General features: G+C 45.0%; 1 long non-coding RNA gene across 1 annotated transcript; it reads right to left on the minus strand.

Annotated features, from left to right (window-relative positions):
* Window positions 1-2,641: 2,641 nt before the first annotated feature.
* Window positions 2,642-13,085, minus strand: LOC310698356. Its single transcript, XR_014521446.1, has 5 exons — window positions 12,874-13,085; window positions 12,384-12,563; window positions 5,902-8,052; window positions 4,700-5,545; window positions 2,642-3,536 (listed from the first exon to the last, which is right to left on the minus strand). It is a non-coding gene; the product is annotated as an uncharacterized lncRNA (long non-coding RNA).
* Window positions 13,086-21,573: the final 8,488 nt, after the last annotated feature.

Here is a 21,573-nt window from a genome sequence, read left to right on the forward strand (position 1 = left end):
CTGCGGGTATTCTAAGGATAACAGACTGGTTGTGGCTAGGCCACAAGGTGTCACACAAGATTTTGACCACTCCAGTCATCTGTTATATTAGGAACGTGAGATGAGGCCAGCTGGATCAGTCCAGTGGCCCATCTAGTTCAACATTCTCTTCTCATAGTGGACAACCAGGTGCCCCAATGGGAAGCCGACGGGAAGGACCCAAACCCAAAGTTTCCAGTAACTGGTATTCAGAATTATTAATTGCTTCCATGGTGGAGGCAGAGCATAGCCCTTGTGGCTAGTAGCCATCAATAGCCCTCTCCTCCACAAATTTGTCTAATCCTCTTTTAAAACCATCCAAGTTGGTGGCCATCACTGCCTCCTCTGTAGTATACATTTAAAGCAGTTTTCTACCATTTTAAATAATTGTGGCTTCCCCCAAAGAATCCTGGGAAGTGTGGTTTGTCAAGGATGCTGAAAGTTGTTAGGGGACACTCACCCACCCCACACTTCATTCACTTAAGAGTTTTCTGGGATTGATTGTTAAGGTGCTCTGAGAGTTGTCATTAATTCAATGGATCTACTCTGTGTAGAATTTAGTTGGACTCAGCTCTCTCTGTTTGCTGTATAGATTAATATGGTTTGAGATTTAGGTTTTGTGGGGTTTATGACTGGCTTTTAATTCTTCATGTCAGTTTTACCAAGAAATTTGATGATCAACAAGAACACATGGATGAGTCTTATCCCAGGATTCTTACTATATATATTTATTTTTTTATTTAGAAGGTTTATTCAGGGGTCACCAACCCTGCACCCATTAAGGCATCCAATTTGTGTGTCCAGGCAGAAGGTTTTTATTTCTTTTTAAAGCAAGCCTCTTAAACCCACCCACCCCCTCCCCCCAAAAAAGAAAACTAGGAAGCAACTCAAGGGAAGTCATAGTACTGCTCTATTCTGCCTTGGTCAGACTACAGTTAGAGTCCTGTGTCCAGTTCTGACAGGCTGGAACATGTGCAGAGGAGGACAACCAAGATGATAAGGAGACTGGAAATCAAGCCTTGTAAGGAATGGTTGAAGGAGAAGGGTATCTTTAGCCTGGAGAAGAGAAGACCGAGAGGTGATATGGCAGTCATTTTCAAATAAATGAAGGGCACATGGAAGAGGGAGCAAGCTTGTTTTCTGCTACTCCAGAGGGCAGGACCTGAACCAATGGATTCTGATGGTAAGAGCTGTTTGACAATGGACTCCCTCAGAAGGTGATGGGCTCTCCTTCATTGGAGGTTTTTAAGCAGAGGTTGGATGCCCACCTGTCAGGGATTCTTTAGTTGTGATTTAGTTGCAGGGAGTTGGACAAGATTATCTTTGGGGTCACTTCCAATTCTACAATTCAATGATGATTCAGAATATGCCAGTATGGGTAGGATATCCAGCTTCATATAACCAATATGCTTCACTCTAATGAACGAAGGGGTTAAGACCATAGAGTAAGCTGTCCTGATGGAATTTGCTAGGTCTCTCCCTCTTACCTTGGGAGGAAGGGTTACCAAACCTTTTTCTCTCACTTCTACCATGTGAGGCCTAAGCTGCATGCTCCAATGTTACACCGTGTGGCTTAAGCAAGTCATCTTTGTGTTTCTATACAAATAATTTAGAAACATTTTATCCAGGTGTGCCAAGTGGTGGGGACTGAGGGGTCTTTAGCCTCCCTCTTCCATTTTTCAGGGTGGGGGCTGGGCTCTCCCCAAATCCTGTGGCCTGCTTTGTCTCCTCCTCCCTGCCCAATGCCACACGGGGAGGAGACCAAACGTGGAGCCCAGCTGCATGTTCTCCATTCCCCACCCAGCATGCAAGCGCCAGCATCGCAGCAGCAGCACACCCACATATCCCAGCTCATGTGCTAGGTGGGGAGGAGACAAATCACATGACATGTAACATGACGCATCACATGATGCACCCCTGCAATGTGGGGGGCAAGTCAGTGCCCCTGATTTTATCATTTTGAAAGAACCTAAGTAAACTGCTTGACTTTTCTTGCTGCTGCATGGAAAAGCACATGACCTTTGAAGTTTTTTTAAGTAACCCATTTTAAACCAAATGTGTGGTCTCTTTCTATGCTAAGGGAAGAGGGGAACTTTGGAAGCAACTTAGAAATGGATATTTTAAAGGTATAACAGCCTATATTTCCACGTTTTACTTTGCTACATATTTTGCGATTTTAAATCTTGGCTGGGGCTCTCTCACCAAAGAGTACTTGCCCTAAAACTGGATCTAGGAATCCAGGTAACACTCCTTTTTCTTTTTTTATACTTTTATTTTATTTTATACTTTTAAACCAAATACAGAACAAAAAAACAACACTATGCTCGTAAGTGACTTTTGTGAAATGAGCCGACCTGCTTCCATGTGTCACAGTTATTCGCCAATGAGCTGTGATTAATAAGTGAGTAATTTGCACATCAGGCAATAGGAATCCAGGAGTTCTAAAGTGCTTCTTTCTCTCCTCCTCTTCAGTATTGCTTCTGTCTTATTTTCTAGTAGTCTTTGGAACCTCTGCAGTTTGCCCTTTCCCCCTAGCAACCAGGAGGCTTCTTTCCTGACACGGGTTCATCTGAGATCAGGTACTCCCTAGCATTTCTGCAAATGCTACCACACAATAACTGAAGGTGGGTATTAAAGTATCCTCTCCTCAAGTGGTAAGTGTAAAATGTGAAAACTGTGCTTTGGCATGTTTCTGGCTGTGCAGGACATAAAGACCAGACAACTAATAAAGAGTTCACATTCCACATGCAAGGCAGGCGGCACTCTGCCAAGGAGCGACAACCCTTCCCCTATGAATGAAGTAAGATTCCAGTTCTCTTTGATCTGAATTTAAAGCCGATTTAAACAAGAACATGGGAAGCTACTGTATACTGCAGAGTCAGACTAGCGGTCCTACATGGACTAACAACAGATTTTGAGTAGGGGATATTCCCTGCCCTACCAGGAGAACCTACAGGTTGAACCTGAGACCTTCTGCATGCAGAGTAGATACCCTATTATTGAACTAACCAAAACTTTTCCCAGGAAAGAGGAAATTGACTTATGCCCCAATGAACATAGTAATTTTCAAGCTTCTCTGCATTGCAACAGACCAGCACAGTTGTCCACTCTGGAAATTAAAACCACAGGGCTACTTCCATGCTTTCAATGGAAACATGTAGTACGATTCATGCAACACGTTGGTGACTAATATACACACAAGTAATCAAGAAACCGCTGTTCGCCCCCGATGGGGCCCTTTTACTGGGGCTTGCAGGTAGCACACTCCCAAGGTAGTTTTCCAGGCTTCTTCAGTGGTCTAATCTCAAAGCCTTGAGATGTATATTGATATTCAATTTCATAGAGAATATATTTCTTGGCTTAAGATCTTGATTACTTGGACTGCCAGGGTGAAACAGGTGCAAAATGCCAGCACCCTGTCTACAACTTTATTAACATCCATCTACAACTTCACTAGCATCTCTCGGTATTGTGAACAACATCGAACTTATCTTTTGTTGGTATCTTCATGAACTTACCTAAAAAGATAAAGAAAACAAAAGACTGAGTTAAGCACTTGAAAAATCCATTGAAATCAGACATTATATGTTCATCTCAGGTTGGGTAGTTCGCAAGTCTCTGTAGCTTTGCATAAGTTTATGTATTTTTCTCAGAAGATTGATAAAGAATGCATAATTATTTTGGTAATTATTGTGTGTATATTAGTTGCCAACATGTTACATGAATCGTACTACTTCTAACAGCAGGACAGGTTGCATTTTTCTAGCATTATTGTATTTTCAATGGAAACATGGCAGGACCTATCATGGCAATTTTTTTGAGAAGATTTGATCCCACATCAAGTCTTGGTGAAATGAATGTTGCCTGGTCTCTTCTTAGAGTGGACCAGCCTTTTGTTTAAATGTTTTGATGTCTGTAGTCAGACAAATGGTGAGCTGGTGCGAGGAAGAGAGATCGTTGCCACCTTCCTCTAAAACAAAACAGAACAGTCCTACGTGAAAGCTGGCCTTTGAGCCAGGAGAGGCTGTGCTGGGAGACCTTACCACTTCCCTGCGATGTGTCAGAGCAGAGTTCTTCAAAATTACTGACCCACCACCAGGGGAATCCGATTGCAACAATCTGTGTGGCAAGCAACCCCTCGCTCATCTGCCACGGAGGCCCTGCGTGGAGAATCTCCAAGCTCCTATGAATAGAGAGCGCTGGATTCAATCTACGGTTCCCCGGGGGACGTGCCTTACAGGAGAAGTGCAGTGATGGGGAGCAGTTCAAGGGGGAGCCGCTTGTGGTAGTTTGTATCCGGGGAACAGGGAGGTGTTGTGTATCGGCTCAGACTGCTATTCTATCTGCACTGATTCCCTGACACATAAAATCATAGAATTTTAGAGTGGGAAAGGACCTCAAGGGTCATCCTGTCCAACCCTCCTGTGATGCGGGAATCACAGATAAAAAATCCATGACAGATGGCTATCCAACCTCAACTTACTTTTATTTTATTATTTATTAAATTTGTATACTGCCCTTCATCCATAGATTCCAGGATGGTTCAAAACATAAAAATACAAGATAATAAAAAGCACAAAATACCTTAAAAGTAAGAAAAAGAACAGGCCAATAGCCCCGCCAATGAAGCAGAGCCTGCCACTTTCTGAGGGAGCCCGTTCAACAGTCAAAAGGCACTTACAGCTTAGTCAGAATCTCCTTTCCTGTCATTTGAATCCATTGGTTCTGGTGCTACCCTCTGGAGCAGCAGAAAACAAGCTGGCTCCATCTTCCATGTGGGAGCCCTTCAGTTACTTGAAGATGGTTATGATGGCACCTCTAAGCCTTCAGTGTGGTGTAGTGGTTAAGAGCGGTAGACTCGTAATCTGGTGAACAGGGTTCGCATCCCCGCTCCTCCACATGCAGCTGCTGGGTGACCTTGGGCCAGTCACACTTCTCTGAAGTCTCTCAGCCCCACTCACCTCACAGAGTGTTTGTTGTGGGGGAGGAAGGGAAAGGAGAATGTTAGCCACTTTGAGACTCCTTAGGGCAGTGATAAAGCGGGATATCAAATCCAAACTCTTCTTCTTCTCTTGGCTAAACATGCCCAAATCCTTCTACCGTTCCTCATAAGGCTTGGTTTCCAGACCCTTTGTCATCTTGGCTGCACACATTCCAGCTTGTGAACATACTTCTCAAACTGTGATGTCAGCTTGGTGTTGTTCAAACTGGCTGGCAGCAGCTCTCCAGGGTTTCAGACCTGCCCTACTTGGGAGATGTCACTGGGGATGGAACCCTGGACCTTCATCATGCAAGACAGATGCTCTACGACTGACATTCACCCTTTCCTCTAAAACTAAAGTAAGATTCTAGTCCTCATGTTCCTGAATAAAATACTGTATTAAATAGAAACAGAGGCAGTCACATTATCCTGAGTCAGACCACTGGTCCATTTAGCTTACTATTGTCTACACTGACTGACAGTGGTTCTCCAGTGGTTCTCCAGTCAGAACTATGGCCCCTCCTCCAAAATAAAATACAGTGGTGCCTCGCAAGACGAAAAGAATCCGTTCCGCGAGTCTCTTCGTCTTGCGTTTTTTTCGTCTTGCAAAGCAAGCCCATTAGCGGCTTAGCGGATCAGCTGATAAGTGGCTTAGCGGCTTACGGATCAGCTGATAAGCGGCTTAGCGGATCAGCTGTTAAGCGGCTTAGCGGATCAGCTGTTAAGTGGCTTAGCGGCTTGTGAAAGGGGGGGAGGGGAAAAAACCCCGCAGGAACTCGGAAGATATTTTCGTCTTGCGAAGCAAGCCCATAGGAAATTTGTTTTGCAAAGCACCTCCAAAACGGAAAACCCTTTCGTCTAGCGGGTTTTCCGTCTTGCGAGGCATTCGTCTTGCGGGGCACCACTGTAAGATGATTTAAATAAGGAGCTGTCCTTTGCTGAATCAGACATTGGTCTATCTAGCTCAATATTGTCTGCTCTGACTGGCAACAGCTCTCTGGACATTCAGACAGGGTTTTCTCCCAGACTTACATGGAGATGCCATCTGGGATTAAACATGGGACCTTCTGCATGCAAAGCAGATGTCCTACCACTGAGCTACAGCCATCTTTTCAAATGTATATCCCACCCTTCCTCCCAAATGAGCCCAGGGCTGTTCTTTGTCACTCGTTTATCATGAGGAAAATGTGAAACCTCAAACCTCAACTTTGGAGTTTTAAATTTGTCAGAAACTTATATTTTGGTGCGGCAGCTCCTACACTTTGGAACTCCCTGCCTGTTGACACCAGGCAAGTGCTTTCACTATACTCTTTTCAGCGCCTGTTTAGGCTAGCCTGCCCAGATGTTTAGAAAACTGATACGAGTTTCAATCTTTTTTAACCTACTGTTATTTTAGCTTTTTGAAAGTATTAAATCATTGTTTAATTTTTTTCATATTGATACTTTTATTGCTATATATTTTTTGTAAACTGCTTTGAGGATGCTTTTAAAAAAAAACCAAACGATCTATAAATTTTATGAAATAAATAAGAAAATAAATAAATAAAATTTCCCTCAAAGAATCCTGTAGTCTGTTAAGGGTGCTGGGAATTGTAGCACTGTGGGAGTGGTAAACTACAGTTCCCAATATTCATTTTTGGTGGGGGTGGATCCATGTGATTTATATGTGTTTTATGATGTGAACATCATAACAGGGACTCCTGAGTAGACCTGATGTCTACCCAGCCCTGCATTCGGTAACCTATGTTATTTCATTTTCAAATATTCTGAATTTTGTACAGAGTACTGTTACAGGTTAGAGTCCCTTCCTTCTGCCTCTTTTACTCATGCTCTTTACCAACGTGCAGGAGACCAGGCATGCCTTGCTGAAACCCTATAAAAACAAAGGCAGGAAAGAGTCTGAAAGCAGCCCTGTGTGCAATAAAATCACATCAAGACCGCCTTCCTTTCCCCCTTCCAGTGTGGTATCAATGCGCACGCATGCTTTGGTAACCCAGAGGATTTAAAAAAAGAAGAAGATGCAAATGAACAGATGGAACGGAAAGATGAGGCAGAACGCCCGTGCCCTAATTCTGGAAATCATTTTAAGAAATTCTCCTAGCTGAACTGGAATCCAGAAGGAAGAAGACAGAAAGCAGACGGGACCATGTGGGAAATAGGGGGATGGAATAGATGGGAGAAATTTGCTTGGAATAATGTAAGAACCACTAGTCCATCTAGTGCAGAATCCTCTTTTCACAGTGGCCAGCCAGATGCCCCAAAGGGAAATTCACTAGCAGGATTTGAGCACAAGAGCAACTCTCCGTTCCTGTGGTTTTCAGCAAATTGTATTCAGAAGTGCTGCTGCCTCCAGCTGTGGAGGCAAAGCATAGCCATCCTGGTGAGCAGCCATTCGTAGCCTTGAACTCCCTGAATTCCCAGAAGATGCTTCTGACTGGCCACTGTGAGAACAGGATGCTGGGCTAGAAGGGCCTTTGGCCTGATTCAGAAGCGCTCTTCTTACGTTCTTCTTATGGAAAATCAGCATTGAGGGGGAAATGTGCTTATTAGGCAAAAACGCCATACAAAGATCTTTATATTAGGAGAAATTCACACTGAAATGCTGAAAAGTTTTCACATGGGCTTAGAGAAAAATTGCAAACTGACATGGAAATGTGGAGAACAGAATTCAAGAAAAGAAAAACGAGAAGCAAAACTGGTCCTCGCACATATGCCACTGGGCCCCCTCTCCATAACCTGCCCCGATCCTGTCTTATACTGTGCCTGATTCTTTTGGTGGGCAACAAACCTTCAGGTAAGGATAAAAATAAAAGCGGCAGTGGGGATACAGGGATAACATGGTACCCATTGCAAAATTAGTGGCAGCCCATCATTCCTGCCTATCTCTGCTTCATCACACGTGCTGTGCAGAATAACTTCCTGGTGGATCATACCACCTGTTAATTTCTGTGCAGGGAGGAAACTGCCATTTGGATTTTCTGCCTTGAGTACAAACAGGTCTTGAACCAGCCACCCACAGATCCATCACACAGGTGGACTGAGCTGAAATTAACCTGGAGAGAGAAAGAGGGGGAAATTTGGTCCGGCGGCACCTATTCTTTGAAACTCAGTGCTTGTTGACATTAGGCAGCTGCACTCACTGTTGATGTTATTTATTTTATTTATGGATTTCATAAAATGTATAAACACATTGCTTGATGGTAACAAAACAAAAAACAACAACACAACCCACCCAAAAATCAAAACCCTCAAAGCGACTTGCAAAAAACAGTTATGCAATAAAATTATGAATAAGGAAAATGAACGGTCATAATGTTTTAAATTCAAAAAGTTAAAGTAGCAAGAGACTAGAAGCAGATTAAAACTCACATCAACTTTCTAAGCACCTGTGCAGGCTTGCCTAAACAAAAATGTTCTTAGCAGGTGCTGAAAAGAGTACTGTGAAGGCACCTGCCTAATATCAATAGGCAGGGAGTTCCAAAGTATAGGTGCTGCCAAGCTGAAAGATGTTGACAAGTTTTAATCTTTTTAACAGTTGGTTTTAATTATTTCTATATGTCTAAATTATTTTTAACCACTTTTGATAGATAATTTTAATATTTATCATAATGTGTTTAGAGGATTTACTACAATCAAGCAAAGGTAAATCATTTTTCTCTCATTGTGGCTGATCAGAAGAGCAGGGCCACAAGGGGCGGCACCCCTGGCTCTCAGTCCAAAACCCAGATGTGCCCACAGGGGTCTAGGAAGTTTGGCAACCCAAGATTGGGAGAGGGAAGTTGCATGATGTTCCTGTAAAGCTGAAGCTGTCTCTGTGCTTGCACCCTTCCAAAATCTGTTCAGCTGAATGTTTGCCAGCCGTTTCATGAGGCTACAGCAAAGAAAGAAGAGAAAAAATTATATTGTTGTCCCTCTCTTTCAGAGCAGCTGAAAGGTGCTCCTCTCCTTAAACTTCCTCACCCCTGCTGGCCATTAGAAGAACTTGTAGCTAATAACTTGTGTCCAAGTTTGCTTAGTTCCTCCTCCCTCCTAAATCTCTTTTCCCTTTGTGCCTTGTCTTTTAAGATTGCATGCTTGTTCTTTCCCCAGATCTGTAAGTGCTCTGGAAACCTTTGGCTGAAGAAGGGGGTGAATAATGCCCCCTTTTGGCCAGTTTGCCACCTCAATACAATCCCATGCATGTTTCTTAGAAGAAAGCCCAATGGTAAAAGGTAAAGGTAAAGGTACCCCTGACCATTAGGTCCAGTCGTGGCCGACTCTGGGGTTGCGGCACTCATCTCGCTTTATTGGCCGAGGGAGCCGGCATACAGCTTCCGGGTCATGTGGCCAGCATGACTAAGCCGCTTCTGGCAAACCAGAGCAGCACACGGAAACGCCTTTTACCATAGCGGTACCTATTTATCTACTTGCACTTTGACGTGCATTCGAACTGCTAGGTTGGCAGGAGAGGGACTGAGGAACGGGAGCTCACCCCGTCACGGGGATTCAAACCGCCGACCTTCTGATCAGCAAGTCCTAGGCTCTGTGGTTTAACCCAGAGCGCCACCCGCGTCCCAATGGGGTTTATCCCAACTAAGCATCTAGGTGATAGGTAGCTATCCTTTGGCCTCCATATATTTTTGGGCTCCAGCTGCCATCATCCCCAGCCGGGGTGATGAGGGCTGGAGGATCACAGATTAGCCTCCGCAGCTATTATGACTGCAGACTTCTTAAGCCTGCACTACACATCCAGTAGGATGAGGTTATTGGTAGAGACCTAAGTGATAAGGTAGACTATACCCTTTCTAGCTGGTGGGGACGGCGACAATTTTTAATGTTCCCTCTTGGACCCAAACAAACAACAATACTCCCTGCTAGTAGAAAGCTAGCACATGTCAGAAAGGCAGGAAGATTCTCCAACCCTGTATTCTTCAATCACTTCAAATGCAGGACCCATATTCAATTGAAATGTAAGACCATAAGAAGAGAATGGTTGCTGGATCAGGCCAAAGAGGGCTGCAAGCAGGACCCAAGCACAGGAGCACTCTCCCCTCTTGTAGTTTCCAGCAACTAGTATTCAGAAACATTGCTCTCTCCAACCATGGAAGTAGAGTGTTGACATTGCGGCTAGTAGCCCTCAGCCAATCCACTTTTAAAGCCATCTAAGCTGGGGGCCATAACTGTCTCCTGTGTGAGAGATTTCCATACTTTTTAAATCATTGCCACTCACTTCAATCAGGCTGTATTGAGGTCCTGGCCCAGGAGTTGAAGAGTGATGTGGACCCTATCTTATTCCCTTTCCTGCTAGCTTTCTATTTGCAATGAGTTGGTGTGATTTACAGTCATTGTTGCCTACTCAGATATTTAGAATGCTGGTGTGTATTTAGTTCATGACTGGTTTTAATTGTTTTTACTAAATAATTCTATTGTTTTATTCTTTTTGTAAACTGTTTTGAGACATTTATTTATTGAATTTATATCCCCCTCTATGGAGCTCCAGAGACTCTCCTCCTCATCATTTAATCCCCACAACAACCCAGCAAAGCAGGTTAGGCAGAGAGTGAGCGAATGACCCCCACTGACCTTCATAGCCAAGTGAGGAGATTCAAACTCCCAAGTCCTAGCCTGGTGCTCTAACCACCACACCAAATTAGCTTTCAAAAGATTATTGTTTGTTTTCTACCATAAAGCGGTACATAAATTTTGCGAAATAAATAAAAAAAATTAAAATGAATGTTTGTTTGGGGGTGTTTATAAAGGTGAACCTTCCTCCAGCAAGCTCCAAGTGGTACAGTCCCTTCTAGAGCCCCAGCACAAAGGGACTCAACCACTTCTTGCCCAGAAGCCAAGCAGGGCTTTTAAATCTAGTGGACTGTTCTGCAGATGAAGCCGGGGCAAGCTTTTGGAGGTGTGGGAGGCAAGCAGCTGGACTGCGATGGAGGGAGCCAAGCCTGCTCAGTTTGGGAAGGTTTTCTGTGAGGGAGGGAAGAGGCAGAGAGAGGGGAACAGCCGTGTTCAGTGGAAAGGAATGTCCTCCCGGGATGGCTCGGCTGAACCTCAGCCAAGAGTCCCTGTGAAGCCAGCTCTTTTCCAAGCCTGCAACCTCAGGCTGTGTGTGTTTTAAGGAGGACAGAAAAGCACACAACTTTGTTTCTTTCTCTTTCGAAAATGTTCATGACTTTTCTGGAAATGTTCTTCCACACACCCCAGTGTGGCTCACACACCCCACATGTGTGAGTTTCCAGGAGAGGGCAGGAGGTAGCAGTCCCCAGCCCCAAATAAATCATAAACCCCAGCTCCTCTCTCCTTTTTTAAAGAGGTAGGTTTCTAGCATTTGTAGAAGCTGAGGTATGAGGCAAAATGTGCAGACAGCAATCTCATTTGTTGTGAGAGAAATTAGCCCTTTCCATAGTTTACATTTATTTATTATTTAATGTATGTGTTGTTTTATTTTATTTACAGAATGTATATCCCTTCTTTTTCTCCCAAGGCGCTCATTGTGGCATATGTGGTTATTGCCCTCATTTAATTCCCACAATCACCCTGTGTGGTAGGTTAGCATGAAAAAAGGCTGAAGGTCAGGGCCGTAGATAGGAGGTGGTAAGGTGGGCCCCAGCCAGGGGCGCAGGTGATTGGGGGCACAAAATCAGCTAAAAATATGTCCATAAATATAAATATTGATTATTGCCTCATAAGAAATGGTTTTAAATAGAGGGTGAATTGAATGGGTGGAGGGGAGGGGATTGGAGGAGAGGCAGAAAGCAGGGCTAATTTGTCCATGGCTAGGGGGCGCAATCTGGACAGTTCTGCCAGGGGCACAAAATCACCTCATCTATGGCTCTGCCCAAGGTCTTGCCAAGTGAGCTTCATGGCCTAGTGGGGGTTCGAATCCTGATATTCAGCACTCTCACCACTCCACCCCATCCCTGGAAAAACCCCTGTGGGCACCCAGATAAGCCCACTGAGTCCTCCCCAGTAAATGGGTCTAAAAAAATATCACAGCTGAGGGTTCAAACCAAAGTGTGTCTAACCAAGAGGTTAGGCCTCAGACAAGGTAAGGCAAAGGGAGCATTTTCTGCACCTGCAATGAACCCCCATCCCCATATTTCATATATACAGAGAGTGAAAATTTACAGGATTTATAGAAGCTGAGATATGAGGCAAAATACATAGGCCATATTCTTCTGTAATTTGTTTTGTGAGAAACTAGCCTGCTCTCCTCGCTTTCAGTATTTTGATTCACCCCCCTCCCCTCAAAAAAATCCCATGGAGCCAATTCAAAGGTGCTTGCAGACTAGGGGTGGTTGTGGCGATTTTTAAATACAGCAAATAGGTTGTCACAATCTTGCAAACGAGTTGTAGGATGCAGTTTTGGGGGGTCATACAAGCTGCATAGACATCTTACCTTTAAAGCACATTCCTGCTCCCCAAAATCCTGGGGACTGCAGTTTGCGCCTCAAGAGAGAGCGCTACCATTCCAGCACCCTCAACAAACTGCAGTTCCCAGGGTCTGCTCTGTGAAAAACATGGTGGTCGTGCTGGTGTTCTTTCATTTGTTGGATTCCCCCATCAGGAAAGTTTAAATCTGGTTTAACAGAGAGGAGCGGGGTAGACAAAATACAGGGTGGTGAATAATTTCTGTGCATGAGAAGCACTGACCCCATAATAAGCCCCAACCTGGAAAGATCATAGGGTGGTATTCAATGCTGAAGGTGACCCATTGAAGTTAATGGCCATGACTACTTTAGGCCCATTTATTTAAATGGGTCCACTGTGAGGAGGATGTAGTTGAATGCAATCCATAGAAATGAATGGACTTCCTCCAAAATAATACAAGGTTCCAGACCCCATGGTACAAAATAAAGGGGTGACTTAAGTAAGAAACTGCCTCATACTCAGTTAGATCCATCAGTCCACCTAGCGCAGTACAATGGTACCTCAGGTTAAGTACTTAATTCGTTCTGGAGGTTCGTTCTTAACCTGAAACTGTTCATAACCTGAAGCACCACTTTAGCTAATGGGGCCTCCTGCTGCTGCTGCGCCGCCGGAGCACGATTTCTGTTCTCATCCTGAAGCAAAGTTCTTAACCTGAGGTAATATTTCTGGGTTAGCGGAGTGTGTAACCTGAAGCGTATGTAACCTGAAGCGTATGTAACCCGAGGTACCACTGTATTATTTGCACTGAGAGGCAGCAGCTCTCCAGGGTTTTGAAAGCGGGTCTCTCTCCCAGCCCTATTTGGGGGGCTGAACCTGGAACAATCTGTATGCAGATACTCTACCCACTAAGCCACGCCCCCTTCCCCAAACCCGAAGAACGTAAGAAGAGCCCGCTGGATCAGGCCGGTGGCCCATCTAGTCTAGGATCCTGTTATCATGGCGGCCAATCTGATGCCTGCAGAAACTGATGCCTGCGGTTCATTTGCACTGTGGACCACTCTGAGACCTCTAGGTATAGGGCGGTATATAAATTCAATAAATAATAATAACTTAAGCAGGACCTGATCGTGACACCTCTCCCCTCTTATGGCTTACGGCAATTGTTATTCGGAAAAATTGCTGCCTTTAACCTTGGAGGCAGAGCCTAGGTATCATGGTTAGCGGCCATTGATAGCCCTAATTGTTTATTTTTTTAATTTAAAAACCCTGCATAAATCTTCCTCCTCCGCGGGTTCGAATCCTGACCTCTCCCTTCGCGTCCCCAGCTCTGCGAGTGTGTTTGTGTTTATTCCTGCTCTCTCCCTTGAAGTAATCCACACACCAGCTGCCTGCCTGCCTGCCTCTCTCCCCCTTCTCGTCCTCCGTCTCCTTCCACCCCCCTCCTCCGTTTTTTCTATAACTCAAAAGCTTGTCAGCCTAGTTCCAGACTACTGGCGCCAACCTTCTCTCCGGGAAGGGGAAGAAGAGAAGCGGGAGGGAGGGGAGAAAAGGCTCCTCCACATGAACGCACATCAAACCAGCCCTTTATCTCCCCGGAATGCTTTTCAGCTGCACTTTTCCTTCTCCCTCCACCCCCCGCCCTCCTTAAACCTCCCCCTACCCCTGCAAAAATAAAATACCATTGCTACCCTTAATGAAGGAGGCTGCAAAGGAGAATATTATATATGCGTCTGTCTGCATGCAGTGTGTGTGTGTGTGTGCAAGTGAAGTGAGTCTACTCGGAAGTAAAGGGGTTGTTGCTTTGTAACGGGGTTGGCTCCGCTGGAAGGGCTTGCAAGCCTAAATAAATAGCGGGTGGAGAAACGCGGGGGGGGGGTGGAATAGAAAACACCCAAGCAAACACGGCATCTATTATTTATCCAGGCGATTAATTATTGAAGGCGCTGTTGGGGGGGGGGCACAGAAAAATAGGTGTGTGTTGGAGGGAGGGGGAGATGCAGAAAGTGCATGCAAGCCCTGGGAATAGGGAGAGAAAGGAAATAAAATGGGGGTGTTGTTTTGCAAAGACAATGAAGGGCGCTGAGCCAATACCCCCCCCCACACACACACAGAGAAAAACCCCTCCCGCCAACTCCATACAGGAAGGAAGGGGGGTTATCACACAACTCAAGTTTGCGAAAGAGATCCAGATTATTTTTTATGGGGGGGTGGAGTCAACAGTTGACTTTTCATTCCCCAAAGCGGGCTAATCCTCTCCCCATTACCACTATGGGGGGTGTTTCATGCAAGACTCCTACTTTCTGGAGGAATTACTTTCCACTTTTTCTGGAGCAGAGGAGAGAGGAAAGAGGGAGACGGGGTGGGGGGACTCAAAGAAGAGTGTTGGATTTTATTGGATCGGAGACTCCAGGTTCTCAAATTCTTGCTTGGGTCTGAAGGTCCCAACTGGTTTGATCATGGTCTACTCAGAAGTAAACAATGAAGCTTTATTTGCAGGAAAGTGCAGGGTAGGTTTGCAACCTAAGTGACCTTGCTGCTCTCTCTCTCCCCCCCCCTAATAAATAGGATTGGTAAAGGACTCTTAAACAGCAAATGACATAGGAGAGGGGGGAGTGTGTAACCCGCTTCTCTCCCTGCTGTGGAATCGCTCTGGATCACCCCTTCCCCAAAGCATCTGTTACCCCTGCAGAGGTTCTAAATGTGTATTTAAACCAAAGTTTAGGAGGAAGTGGAAGAGATGACCTCCCTGAAAGCTGTTTTCCGGAAGTGGGTTGAGCTAAAGGGGTTCAAAATGTGTATTCATGAAAATGGGGGACAGGACCAGGAAAATATGGGGGGGGGGATGAAGACATGACAGGTGGGGAAAGGGTTATGTACCCCTTCCTCCTGCCTTAAAACTGCCCCCTCTCAAGCAGCTTTCTCCATGTGCCTTTCTCTCCAGGGGTTCCAAATGTGTAAATAAACACGTTTTAGAAGTGGGGGAGCAAGAACTGGAACAGATGGGGAATGGAGAAAGGACAGGCAGGAATTGCCCTATCTTGAAGTAGCTTTCCTAAAGTAGCCTTTGCAGCGTTTAATAATGAGTCTCCAAGCACAAGTTTAGAAGTGGGGGAGCAGGAACTGGAAGAGATGGGATAATGGAGAAGCAACGAAGGTGGAGAGAATACACCCCTTTCCCCTATTTCTCTCAAAGTGGCTCTGGTTTTTGCAGGCCTGGCGCATAACCTTTCGTGCAAAAGCAGCAAGCCACATCCAATATTCTGCCCACTTTGCCTCCGGCCCCACCCACCACTGGCATGTGGCCCCCAGAGGGTCACCAATGACAGAATGTGGCCCTCCAGACTGGAAATCCCCTCCTGCCCTATGCAGTATTTGTGAAATTTCCCAGAGGCACATACCCAGGAAATAGGGACGTGGGTGGCGCTGTGGGTTAAACCACAGAGCCTAGGACTTGCCGATCAGAAGGTCGGTGGTTCAAATCTCCACAACGGGTTGAGCTCCCGTTGTTCCGTCCCTGCTCCTGCCAAACTAGCAGTTCGAAAGCACATCAAAGTGCAAGTAGATAAATAGGTACCGCTCTGGCGTTTCCATGCGCGTTTCCATGCGCTGCTCTGGTTCGCCAGAAGCGGCTTAGTCATGCTGGCCACATGACCCAGAAGCTGTACGCCAATAAACGAGATGAGCGCCACAACCCCATAGTCGGCCACAACTGGACCTAATGGTCAGGGGTTCCTTTACCTTTACTGTACTCAGACTGATCCCACAGACTGAATTTTAACCAGCCATTTATCGTATGAAGACTTGCACTTTAAAACATCACAAAGAGGCATTTGCTTTCTCATCTGTGAAATGGGTTCAACTGATCCACCTTGCAAAACTGTTGTGAGGAATATAAAAACCGAAAAGATTAATTGTGCTTGGATAGTTCAGGACTCCCATGGCAGGGGCCACACCTGGTTCCTGTTGTTGGTTTCACTTTTCTCCTCTCCGCATCAAAGGCAGGGAGCAGGGATTTGATTCAAGGAAGCACATCTTCCAATCCAAAAGACCCCCTGTGACCTGAATAGGATCACCAAATTTCATTTCAATCACTTGACATCCACAGGAGCACACCCACCAACATTTGGAACAGGAGACTTGGACAAACAGGGCAAAGATGTTTGGCCAATTAAAATTTGGGCCACCACATTCAGACATGAGGCGTCTGAATGGGGCTGATTCAGACATGGGGTGGGTGTGTGTGTGTGTGTGTGTGTGTGTGTGTGTGTGTTTTCCTCCCCGGGACAAAGTGGAGGATTAATAATTTCAAGCTGAAAAATCCAAGTGAGCATTTGCAGGAAATTTATTTTCTCTTTTAAAAAATCAGATCAGATCTGGAGTTAGGAAGTATCTCAGTGTCCTGCTTAATTTCTCTACCACTGCCACCACATTCACCTTCAGACAGGCGATCAGATCTTAGCAGCCGAGAAGAAAACTGGTGGGAAAGTGGGGGTTGGTTTGCTGGTTCAGGAAAAGCTTTTCTGAGCCTTGAGAAAAGACTCCAAGGAGAAGATAGAAGGAAAGTCAGCTTGACAAGCTGGGGTGGGGGGAGCGAGCACGAGGTACATAATGTATTCCAGACATGCATGGCAGAAAGCCCAGGAAGAAGGAGCAAAATGGGGGGGGGGGGAGAGAGATGGCTAAGAATTTGCCAGGGTTGTGGAAGGGAAGAGAGCGAGCCGATTCCAATTGTAACTCTTTAATAGGTGCTCAGCGAGGAACAAGTGGACCTGTCCATTTCAGTTTTGCCACTCTTCCAGTCTTTGGTTCCATTATGCACATTCCCTCACTGGCTTGCCATTTTTTTATTTAAAACCAAACATGGTCGTTTGGGAAATGACCCTAGCTCAGTGACACAGCATCTGCCTTGCAAGCAGAAAACGCCAGGCTCAATCCCCAGCAGTATCTCCAGGTAGGGCTGGAAGAGACTCCTGCCTAAAATCTTGGGAGAGCTGCTGCTAGTCTGTGTAGACAGTACTAAGCTATATGGACTCATGGTCTAGCCCTGTACTATAGAGCTTCCTATATAAGCCCTCATGAAAACCCACCAGCATTTTAAGTGCAAAATTCTTCAGATGTATACATGTTTGATTGATCAAATGGAATTATATCCCACCCTTCCTCCCTAAGGATGGCAAACAATGACAATTAAAAATATTCTACATTAATTAAAATCGTGATCCAATGATCTTAAGGTTGCCAGGAACAGTGTTCTTTGGTGACCAAATTCCTGGGGTAAATAGGACTGTGTTCAAGTTACTCCTGAAAGTTAATAATGATGGAGACAGGTGCACCTTACTAGGCAAGGCATTCTGCAACTGTGGAGCCACCACTGAAGAGCCCCTGGTGGAGGCACCATCAACAAGGCCTCACCTGTCCATTATAATCACAATTTTGCCCAACGTACACATTTTGACAATGGAGTTTCCAAATACATATTCACATGCTGTCGTTCCCCCCCCCCCCACTATCCTATGCATTTCTATACACACTCTGTCCCCAGTAACTGCATTTCCATACACTTTACCGGGAAACTGCATTGCAGAATATGGAGAAGTGGATGGCTCTGTTTCATCTGGGGTATTGTTTTGGAGAGTGTGACTTAGGTTAGTTCGTCTTTAAGGGTGACCTGAATTGAACTGCGTCTCCTTAGCCCTTTGTACAACACAACCTCTTTTCAATGTATGCCAGTTCCTGAAGTTCCCTGGATTTTGGTGCATGACTGTCTACTCTTCCCATCCAGAAATCGCAATAAGTCTAGTGTTTGGGCATGGATCTGTTTGGCAATATTAAAAAAATAGGGGACAATGCAATATACAGTTCTAGTCACCTCACTTAAAAAATGATATTGTAGAACTGGAAAAGTAGTGTCTCCAGTTCTGGGCCTCACAGTTTAAGAAGGATTTTGACAAGCTGGAACGTGTGCAGAGCAGGGCGACCAAGATGATTGAGGGTCTGGAAACTAAGCCTTGAGAGGAACAGTTGAGGGAGTTGGGAGTGTTTAGCCTAGAGAAGTGGAGAGTGAGAGGAGATATGATAGCCAATAACTGCAGGGCTGTCCCATGGAAGATGGAGCAAACTTTTTGGGAAGGACCCAAGCCAATGGATCCAAATGACAAGAAAGGGGATTACAACCACACATTTGGAAGAACTTTCTAAGGTTGGCTGGCCATCTGTCAGGGGTTCATTAGCTGTGATTCTTGCATTAAAGGTGGTTGAACACACACACAAAAACCTAGGGGGTGTTCCCTTCAAACTCTAGAATTACAGTGGTGCCTCGCAAGACGAAATTAATTCGTTCTGCGAGTTTTTTCGTCTTGCGAATTTTTCGTCTTGCGAAGCACGGTTTCCTGGGTATTAACGGTTTTAAGAAAAAGGAAACAAACTTGCAAGACATTTTCGTCTTGTGAAGCAAGCCCATAGGGAAATTCGTCTTGCAAAGCAACTCAAAAAACGAAAAACTCTTTCGTCTTGCGAGTTTTTCGTCTTGCGAGGCATTCGTCTTGCGAGGTACCACTGTATAGGATGATTATGAATATAATAATTAAATAAATAAAAGATTTAAAAAATAAGTTAATGTGAATATCAATATGAATATGTGATGAAGATTGGGGAAAGGGAAGTTACCCCATTTGTCCATTCCCCGCGCAAAGGAAGGGGCTGAGAAGTCGATTTCCATTGGCAAAACAACTGAAGGACGTTTTACATGCATGGGCATCCATAAAACTAGCCCCTTTCTTGTTACGAATAAGGAAACTGCAGGCATGAAAAGCACCTTTGCTCCCCGTCTGTATCCTGTCCTGCTTCCCTTTACACCTGGGTGTTCATATTCCGCACCCAGCTCCCAACCCAATGAGGTCACTTCCTCCTATTCTCTTGACTGTCTCCTTTCCTCTTTCCATGTACTTCCTTTCTACCTTAGATATGCCAGATCTTGTGGCACCAGTCCACTGAGAGGCATCAAGAGGAATCGTTTTGGAAAAGATGTTCATTCTGCAAAAAGAGAGAGAGAGAGAGAGAGTGCCAGCCAGCAGTCCTTGGGAAATGTTATCTGGTGTTGCAACATAAAGAATCAGGGAGAAATCAGCAACTACAAAGATAGGAGACTTTGTAGGTATGTTACTTTGGGACAGAAGCCCACTTCATTCACTTGGCAGGAGGAGCTGGATACCCCCTCCCCAAACACCAAAGAAGTGGCTTTTACCATAAGAACATAAACACAGAATATCAGGCTAGATCAATGGGGGCAAATCTAGTCCAGCATCCTGTTCTCAGTGGCCAACCAGGTGCACATTTTGGGATACCCACAAGCAGGACCTGAGCACAAGAAGCCCTTTCCCGTCCTTTGATCTACAACTGGGATTTAGAAGCATTGCTGCCTCCGACCTTGGGCACAGAGCACAGCCATCATGGTTAGCAGCCATTGAAAGCCTTAGCTTCCACGAATTTGTCTAATCCTCTTTTAAAGCCATTCAAGTTGGTGGCCATCACTGGCACCCATGGAAGCAAGTTCCATAGTTCAACTATGTACCAAAAGAGATGCCAAGGTTAGAACCTGGCACTTTCTGCATGCAAAGCAGACAGATGCTCTGACAACTCCCATCATCCTTGAACACTGGCCACGCTGGTAGAGACTGAGGGGAGCTGGAGGCTCCATCAACAACTGGAGGCCCACCCCCCCTCCAATGTCCATTCTTATGATCATCGAGGCAGAGCATAGTCACTGTGACTAGGAGCCATTGATTTCCTTATTTTCTGTGAACTTGTCCAATTCTTTTAAATTACAATAATTTGAAATCTTCCAGTGTTAGGCCTCATCTGCACCATACATCTAAAGCAGTATCATACCCCTTTGAACAGTCCTAACTTCTCTCAAAGAATCCTTGGAGTTATTAGAACCCCATTCTCCACAGAGACCTAAAATTCCCATGGTTCCTGGGATGAGGGGTTGTTAGTTAAATTTGTGGAAGATTGCAGTCAGACATAACTATGCATGAGTGCTTGTTAAGGGGAGTGCTTGTTAAGGGGTTAAGACCACAAAGTTATATCCCTAGACTAAGCTAAATCATGCCCCCTCTTCTCTGATGAGGAACTGAAACCTTCTCTTCCTGGTCCCTACTTCTCTCCATGCCATATAACTGACCAAGAAAGATGTGTCTAAGCTTTGCTGCAAGCTTATGTTTGAAGCTACCTTTTTGTATTTTCTACCCAAGAATATTCTGCCTATATTCTCCTAGCTGCTGCTTGGATAAATGTATGCATCTGACCTTTGGAACTTTTTGTAAGTAAAGCATTTTAAACATACTTAACAGTGTATGCTCTGTTTATTGCAAGAGGGGTAGAAAGAGGGGAGAACTTTGCAAGCAGACTAAATGCAATATGCTAAAGGTTTAACAGCCTACATTCCTAACACTTCACTGTGCTGCTTGACTTTTTGAGTTTAAATTCTGCTTCTGGGGGCTGTCTCCTGCTGGAGAGTGTGTAATACCCCGTATTTTGAATCCATGCACCCAGCCAATTATTTTATTATTTGCCACACAGGGACCTTATATTTTCTCTCCCACAAAAGTAATCTGGGAATTGTAGTTATTTGAGGGGAATATGGGTCCCCTAACAACTCTAAGAGCACCTTTAACAAACTACAGGCCCCAGGATCTTTGGGGGATGCTATGACCGCTGAAAGTAATATGATACTGCTTTGAACAAATTGTGCAGATGGGAGCATGTTCAGAATTGACCCACTGAAATTCATGGTCACAGTAAACTTAGCTACATGAATTCCAACAGGTCTACTCTGAGAAGAATTTAGTAAGCTGCATTCCATTATTGTCTGAAGAGCCCCCCCCCAACCCCATAAAAGCAGTTCTTAGCATGGTCCACCTAGCTCAGTCTTGTCTACACTGACTGGGAGCAATAGCCCTCCCAGGGTTTCAGTCAGGGGACATTCCCAGCCCTACCTGGAGATATAATCATAGGATCTGCATGCGAAGCAACTGTTGCCCCATTGAGCTATGTCTGTTTTCCTAAAAATACAACAAGACTGAGGTCCTCAACATTCTGAATAAATGGATGAAAAACAGATGAAATACAGTCTGTCTTCTGAGACAGACTGGTCATGTCAGTCTAGCTCTGTGCTGTCTACACTGACTGGCAGCAGCTCTCTAGAATTTTAGGCAAGG

The sequence above is a fragment of the Podarcis liolepis genome, assembly GCF_965112155.1.
Source record: "Podarcis liolepis genome assembly, chromosome: Z".
Lineage (NCBI taxonomy): Eukaryota > Metazoa > Chordata > Lepidosauria > Squamata > Lacertidae > Podarcis > Podarcis liolepis.